We start from the raw sequence: 6,220 nt of genomic DNA, 5'->3' as shown, positions 1-6,220 counted from the left end.
GCTAGTTTAACACAAAGAGCCTAATAGTTAATCTTAAATAACATTTTTAATAAAATAAATCTGCTTAAAAAAAGAGTCTGATGTTTGGAGGATATCTGACCTTTTTTGTTTTTTAGAGAAAATGTGAAAAAAATGTAAGCTTTTGAGAAAAATCTGAAAATATATTTTTTTTAAAATCCAAATCTGGGGAAAAAAATATGATGTTTCACTAAAATCTGAAATTTGGAGAAAAAATGTTTTAAAATATTTATAAGTTGGGAGAAAATGTGATCTATTCAACTTAATCACTGCTTAATTATAAACACTGGAATTTGAGTTAAAAATAATTCCGGTTAAATGTAAAGTTTGTTTTACCTGAGTTGCTGAAGTGTATTTTTATAATAAACAACAATTCAGTAAATTTAGTTGTTTTTGTTGGTCAACAATTTCAGTTTTAGCAACGTTAGTTTTGCCTACTCTTTTCAAATGTTATTAAACTGTCGCTGGTTGCTGAGATTTCATCATGCTACACAATTATGTAATTGACTCCTTCTTGTAAATAGGCCCTGGAAAGACACGCAAAGCTAACCGTTAAATAGGAACGGATCTCTCCGTCGTGACGTTATGAATCGAGGACGGAAGTGGTGAATTTAGCCTTATTCAGCTAAAAAACAATCATCTTTAGCAACACATGTATTGTATAGATGACCAGCAAGGAAGATGTGAAGGTGAGATTGAGTATTTTTAAGGACGTTTGGATGCCTTTTACGCCATGAAGAGGTGTTCCTTTTGGGATCCATTGCAGCCGATCAAGCTAATCTCAGGAAGCCTTCAATCGGTGAGTTTCTGATATTAGATGTGACATCAACTCCAGACCAGATTCATTTTATCCAACCTTAAAGAGTTGAAAACACTCAGGCTCATGACAAATCAACAATTAAATCAAGCTAACCATGTTAGCTAACTCAGCTAGGTTAGCCTAAGTCTGAAGAACAAGGCTCTCAAGGAAAAGGGAGTTTATTTTCTATTATATGAGCATAGCAGAGCAGATTGGCCTATTTCAGTAATATACAATTCATGTTTGATTATAATTATTGATATTAACAGTATCAGCCTTTCTTTATGAAATAGCTAAGTTAAATAAATCAGGTGATCACAAAGTTTAAAAGTGATCTTGTGTTGCAAAATCACGAGGTTGAACTTTCTTTTCATCTTTACTTTCTCAAAAAAAACAACGACCTGAATTAGTTTCAACTGACTTTCACTTCAATCCTTAGACTTATGGTAATCTCATTATTATGATTTGGTTTGTTTTTCTAAAGCCAAAGTGCACTGTTAACTCCTGTAAATGGGGTCCTTTCCCGATTTAAAGGACCCTTATCTATAGTATTGATTGTAAGGTCACATTCACCACACCGATAGAGCCTGCACTGTAACAGCAAAGAAGAATAACCAGTGTGGAGGAAAGGTCATATATTTACCCATTATGTGAGCAACGTAACTGTCTCATACTTAGCACCTCACACTGTGTTTGGTAACACTGGACCTTTGGCTTTCCTCACAGCAAAGGCTCTCATTTCAGTATTGCTTTAGTGCACTGTAGTCATCACTGGAGAGGTGGAGAGTGCAGCCTACACTCCAAAAGGCGTATACTTTCATCACAAGATTGTCCACCCTTGTCTCTTGGCTTTTTGGAAAGCTCTTTCACATATAAGTAGTGAAGTGGCTGCATGATCTCTGTGTTGGAGAGCTCAGTCCTGTCCAAATACTCTGTAGCCCATACTTGAAGCTCAAGTGTTATTCTCAGCCACGCAGTGATACACCTACTGGGCCTCAGGAACTAAACATTGTGTTAAACAAAGTTAAAATCTCTACTACCATTTTGGAAAATTCCCTTGGTCAGTTATATTTTTCCGGCTTCAACCATCAATCATTTTCATTGTCAATGAATCAACTAAATAATTTTGCATTAATGGATTACGTCATAATTTGCCAAAGACCAAGGAAATGCATTCAAATGTTGTATTTTAATCAACTAACAGTAAGGTAAAAAAAAAATGTTGTTAAATTGCCTGTCAATATATGAATCCATTTATAATATAAAACACTTATTCTAACTGCTCTGAAATGTACGTTTTCCTGAGTTATGCTGACAGTTTTGCGATATAAGTAAAACCATAGCAAGGAATTATGAACAAGACAGCTCTGCAGGGTATGTACGCTATAGAAATACATTAAAGTAAACCCAGGAAAATCCTGACACCAGACTAATGAGATTTATTTGATGAAATTGTTAGCGAAACTGGATTTCTTGCCCCTGCTTCCGGTCTCTGGTGATTTTTTTCCTCTTCCTGGTAAACACTTTATTTCTATTCCTGTTGGGTTCATTGAAGCATCTGTCATTCCCAGTGCTCCCACTGCGCCTGACAAAAGCAGAGCCATGTTAGATTGAAAAGACAGAGGGGCTATCTTTCAAATGGATCTCTTTTTGAAAATATATTATGACATAATCATGTTTTCTCCCTAAAAGCCCAGGGGAGGCCTGTCTGTCAGATTGCCGTCCTCTCTTGGCTGCCTGGCCTGAACAGAAACAGCAGTTGTGTGTTAATAGAACCCAGAGGCAGTCTGAAACCTTACCCATTCTGCTTTATGCTCTCAGCCAGGAGATTAAAGTCAGGGAAACATTACAGGAGGCTGGATAATTGCCCCTGTGTCTCCAGCAGACAAAAGGCAACGCTCTGGCAATTCCCTCGGTAAATTGTCAAGAGAGGCTCAAGGATCCTTCAAGGCTGCAGCAAATTGTACAGTGCTGTCTAACAAACTACCAATCTCTGGATATTATGAGGCTTCCATATATCCTTGGCCATAATGACAGCTTGCACTGCTATAATGGAGTGCAGGCACAAGATAGCTTTTGTGAACACACTTTCAATAGAAAAATTACTACCTTAGTTCTCACTCTGCGCTTTTCATTTTTTCTTTTGTTCCCATTTGTATTTTGATTTATTCTGCTATCATTTTTATTTTCCTTTTTTATACAGAGCTGAGTGTTGGCTGCTGCCACCAACAGATGATTGCAACCTTTACTCCTGAGGGCCACTTGATCCCCTGACAGGAAAAAAAAAAGCAGTTAATGAGTTGCCATCCATGCCTTGTGTTAAGGGCGTCTACAAATTAACAGAGGCCTTTGTCGGGGCTCTCTTTCGCTCCCTCGCTCTTTCCTGCTCTTGCCACCACTTTCTCTCTCACCTCCCCCCTCTCCTCCAGCATCTCGCCCTCCCTTGCTCTTCAATTTTCTCCCTCTACCTGCCTGCTTCACGCTTCAGTAGCTCCGTGGCGGGAGCAGCGCTGTCTGGCGTTTGGCTCTGAGCGCTACTCATTGTCAATGCGGTTCATGTTTAGAATTAGCCATTTAATGAGAACAAAAGAAATTAATTGGTGGTTTAAGCCTAATGAGACGTCTGTGAAATTAACGGGCCTCGTCAATAGAAACAAATAAAATCCTCCAGCTTGTTGTTGTGGAGCATTATTCTGACAAAGCTTTTGACACAATGATGAATAGCAGGTCAGGAGAGACCATCTGTGCTTTCTTAAACCCCTGCAGGAGGGGGATGGAATGTGGGCTGGCTCGAAGAGAGGGTGATAAAAGAGAGAGAGGGGGAAAGGGGGGAGGAATGGGAGAAAAGAGAGGAAAAAAAAAGCTGAGAAAAAAACAAATTCACCGGCTTTATTCATCGCCCTTTAGCATGATACCGCTGTCTAACCATGGTTACAAAGGAAATAAAAAACACCGGCATTAGCATGTGAAAGGCGCTGGGTCTCTGGCTATGCGTCCAGAAAGCCAAAGAGCTCTGATTTCGAGGGATATTTAACCTCCATTCAGACGGCAACAAAGGCTTGGCTGTCGCGCTGAGAGCAGTGGTTCAGCCTGATTGGGGCTCAGGAGGGAAGGAGGGGGAGACGAGGGGACAGGCAGGATCACAGACCTCATTTGTTCCCCCTCTTTACTTTAGCCTGTCTCTATTCCCACTGAAGAGCAGCATTTCCTCTCTATAACCCAACCCCCCCCCCACCCCCCCGCCTCTGCCGCCTCCTCTTCTCAAAGTTGTAAATGTATGACCTGAGGAATAAATTGGATGGGAAGGAGGCAGCGCCAGAGAGGAGTAATACATCTCTATCATGTTTCCGTGACCTTTATTTACTGCGCATTGAGCAACATCTTTGTCCATTATATGTGTCTGCCTCGCTTCCTTTGCCTTTTAATACCCCGGTATGGAAGTTGTGGACGTGATGGAGGTGGTTATCTGCCCGTCTTCGGCCCCGCCAAGCGACCCAGCCCTCCCCTCGCTCTGCGGCCACCCAGCAGGCCCGGCCCTGCCCTGCCTGTTTGTGTATCATGGAGAAACTGTTTGCTTTCCTGTGCTGATCAAATAAACAGGCCATGTCTTTGGGGGCGGGACGTTGGAGGAGTGGTGTCTGTGTGTTGTTTAGCTCTCTGGGTGTAGATAAGGAATTGTTTGATGGGGTAGAGAGAAACGAGAGCGATTTAGGTCAGCTAATCTGATTTACACAGAGATGGTCTGGCCATTGCAGGGAGCAGTAATTACATAGAGGGATTAGAAGCCCCCCCAAAGCTCGCAACCTGCAGAGAGGAGAGAGCGGTGGAGGCTTAAAGGCCGCAGAACTGCTGGAGTATGTTGCTGCAACAACAACAGCTTGAGCAATTCTTGGTGCAGATTAAAAATGGCGGATATGGCGCTCAAACAAAGGGGGAATTTGGCTAAAGTAGTATTACTTAGCTTGTTTACAGGCATTTACATCTGCTTTGTTCCCACAATTATCAGAATTTGTTTTCCGTGGCCAAATATCACAGTTGTGTCTGCCAGGGCTGTACCAGCTGATGTCATCCATTTAGTCGTCATCACATCGTTTTGTTTTCCTCTCCAGGAACTTGTTTACAAAGTACACAGCATAATATCATGTGTTATGTCTGACATACTCTAGATCAGCCTCTATCGCTGTAGCTGCTCAGTGTTCGAGTGCGCTTTGTGATACATCATTTGCAGATTGATCACTTTAAGCCTTGACTTTCTGTTCACGATTAGCAATTTTTCCATCTTTCTTTGAGGTACATCGAGCAAATATTCTTCACTCGTTGCCAGTTGTCTGTGTATTTAAAATGCACAGCTGAATAATTGCACTGCCAGAGCCATTACTTCATCCACAGGAATGACTTGCACGCTTGGCTGCTGTTTCTAGAGTGTGCTTGGCTAATCCACTCATTGCTTTGTGCATTCAGTGCTGTGAACCATAGGGCACCCGCTTGGATGCCCGTGCATAAATTACTGCCATGGAACATAAAGTGCTGGGAGGATTTTCCTTAACGATCGCCAACGCTTTAAACGCTTCTGCTTCAACAGTCGATACTGCTCAGCCCATTCAATTATTCAGCGGCCCGTCCCTCATTAACAAAATCCTGACCTTGACATGTCTGTCCTATTTCTCTCCCCTGACAGACTCGGCTCTCCAAACGACTCTGTTTGCTCTGATATTGGCTCGGAAATCCATGCATATTGATAAGTTGTTTGCAGTGTAATTGAAAATGTCAGTTATGAGGCCCCTGCACACAAAGGTCGGCCCCAAGAACAAAAGCTGACAGGCTGTTATATATGGAGCACATATAGTATAGGGGTGAAGGAGTGGGGGATCACAGTAGAATGAATTATGATTATTCTATTACTTTTATATCCACTATACCAAAAGGACTAGGTAAAACATAGAGAGATAAGGTGTTATCCTGAGGTAATTATATGACATTTCCATAAAGTTTTATAGATTGGTTTTGGTCACCTGATTGAAATTCTAATCTTCCTCCAAAGGTCAAATTGTTCATCATTCATATCTCATGTTCTGGGTAAACATCCATGGCTCAATTGTTCGATGACACTTATGAATATGCTCATCAAATTGGTAAACCGCCATCTCTGGAGGAGTCACAGGTGTCCTGTGGGTGCTGCGTTATCTCCGGGAAGTGTTGTACCTTGTGCATCAGTGATGTGATGTGTCAATCAAAAGCAGTCGCACTCTGCACCCCTGAGGCACAACCCCCGCTCACAATCTGTCTTAATCTGCTCCACAGGAGAGGGATCTGAGGGTTAAAGTGCTCGCCACTATTTCTACATAAACAATGATTTGAACCTCAATCCCCAGGAACCTCAGCTGGCCGACAAGCCCCCACCCC

General features: G+C 41.9%; 1 long non-coding RNA gene across 2 annotated transcripts in view; it reads left to right on the top strand.

Annotated features, from left to right (window-relative positions):
• The first annotated feature begins 588 nt into the window (after positions 1 to 588).
• Positions 589 to 6,220, top strand: part of LOC134859370 (uncharacterized) — a 54,535-nt gene continuing 48,903 nt past the window's right edge. For both annotated transcript variants that reach the window (XR_010165090.1, XR_010165091.1), the window contains exon 1: positions 589 to 817. This is a non-coding gene — a long non-coding RNA (uncharacterized LOC134859370). The remainder of the gene's footprint in view (positions 818 to 6,220) is intronic.

This window comes from Eleginops maclovinus, chromosome 2, assembly GCF_036324505.1.
Source record: "Eleginops maclovinus isolate JMC-PN-2008 ecotype Puerto Natales chromosome 2, JC_Emac_rtc_rv5, whole genome shotgun sequence".
NCBI lineage: Eukaryota > Metazoa > Chordata > Actinopteri > Perciformes > Eleginopidae > Eleginops > Eleginops maclovinus.
Note: the sequence above shows the minus strand (reverse complement) of the source record. Positions and strands in the feature narration are given on the sequence as shown.